A 1,774-nucleotide genomic window follows, 5' to 3' on the forward strand; every position below is an offset into this window, starting at 1 on the left:
CTCTGTGCGCTCCGGCCGGCAGTACTTAGTGTTCTCCGACTGTACTCCCTGTACTCCGTACTCCTGTGTACACGAAAAATTCAAGTCGCCCACCCTTCGGGAACAGTCCCGGGTGGAACGAACTTACCGAAAAGTTTACATTGATGTTAACATTTTAAGAGTGAAGATTAAGAGTAAAGAAAAAGTTAACTAAAAGTACACTTTATGAGAAAAACTACACGAAAACTTCCCTCAAAAGTTAACTCTGTCGAAAAAACTAGTAGTTTTCTTATACTTTTAGATGAAGAATAGTACACTTCGGCAATATAGTACCAAGTCAAGTTCGTTCCACCCGGGCATCTTCGAAAGTGCGTGGGCGCGAGTCAGCAGTCAGCTACCTGGCTGCGCTGTCGTTGCCTCGGCCATGTTTTACGGTTGTCGCTAGACCAACCGTACCATAGTTGCTACAGCTATTCATCTTCCCTGTTGGGTGCAGAGACGGTCGCTTCAGGGTCCGTCCCGTCCAATAATGCTTGGTGTGCCCGGTCCTTGCTGGGCCTGGCCTAGGTCAACATGGCCGACTGGGGCTACACATACAGCCGCGCTCTCTGCTGCCGCCCTTCCTTTGCCCAGTCCCACCCCGCCTCTCCGCACCAGGCCAGCCCAGCTCGACGACGAGGAGTGGCCAGGCGCAGCCGGGACTCTAAGAGGACGCACATTCAGAGCGAAAAATGCTCATGAAAAATGCAGGCGCGTCAATGTTTCATACTGCGCCGACGGGATCCCCACCCACCACACCATCACCCTTTCGGCTGGTCCTCCCGCCCCCTTCTCGCTTTCTCACTCGCTCCCTCTCCCCGTCTCTTTCCTTTCTACCAGTTTGGCGCCTATCCCCTTCTGTATCCCCCAGTTTCTCATATTTGTTGCCGCCCTCCTCCTCCACCCTCTTCATCCTGGTCCCCGAGGCCGCTGGTGTGCCGTACATCGGGGAGGTGAGGAGCAGCGGGTCAGTCAGGGAGGTGGTGGGGGCGGCGGCTGGAGAGCGCTTTTGGGGGCTGGGGAGCGAACGGCGAGGGAGGGGTTGTTGTGGGGCCAAGGGGAGCGGCTGGCCAGGTCGGGAGGAAAGTAGAAAAAAAGAGGGCGGGGGCTGGTGCGCGAGAGGAGAAAACGAGGTAACGTTTTTACGGAAGGTAATCAAGTGTCCTTGAAATAAGCTGGCTCCATGGCAGGCTACGGGCCGCGCGATTCTCCAGCCGGGGAATAATCTCGTGAAATTAATCCGTGGGAAAAGGCGCGGCGTGCGGCTCGGGGTTTCTTCCAAAGCTACTCAGTCATTTTGGCCCGGGGCGAGTCCGGCTGGGCCGGGCAGGAGCCGGGCTGCGTAATTAAAACTTTGATGCTCTTCCTTTTCTGCTTCTGGGATTTACAGTCAACGCAACTCAGGTCGGGAATTCATTAGAGCGGGCGCCGACTTGCAAACGGAATGTAATGTGGAGGTGCGGCTCGGCGGGGCGCCCGGGGCTAGCAGCGGGAGGGGGAGAGCCTCGCAGCAGCTGACTCTTGAGCGAGCGGTACTAAACGCCCGCCTTAAAAATGCATACACAACCACGGGGCAATCGCTTTAAGGCTAGCCCACTCTGGCGGTCGGGTGCCAAAGTCGACCTTGACCTAAAGACCACACCGTTGCTGCTGCTGCGCTCACCCTTGAGAAAAGGTTAAATTAAAACTAAATTAGTGTTCAATTACGTGGTAATTTGCTGGTAATTTGAGACTGTTAAATTAACATGTCATTATG

This window comes from Frankliniella occidentalis, unplaced genomic scaffold (assembly GCF_000697945.3).
Source record: "Frankliniella occidentalis isolate FOCC.00 unplaced genomic scaffold, Focc_3.1 Scaffold273, whole genome shotgun sequence".
Classification (NCBI taxonomy): Eukaryota; Metazoa; Arthropoda; class Insecta; order Thysanoptera; family Thripidae; genus Frankliniella; species Frankliniella occidentalis.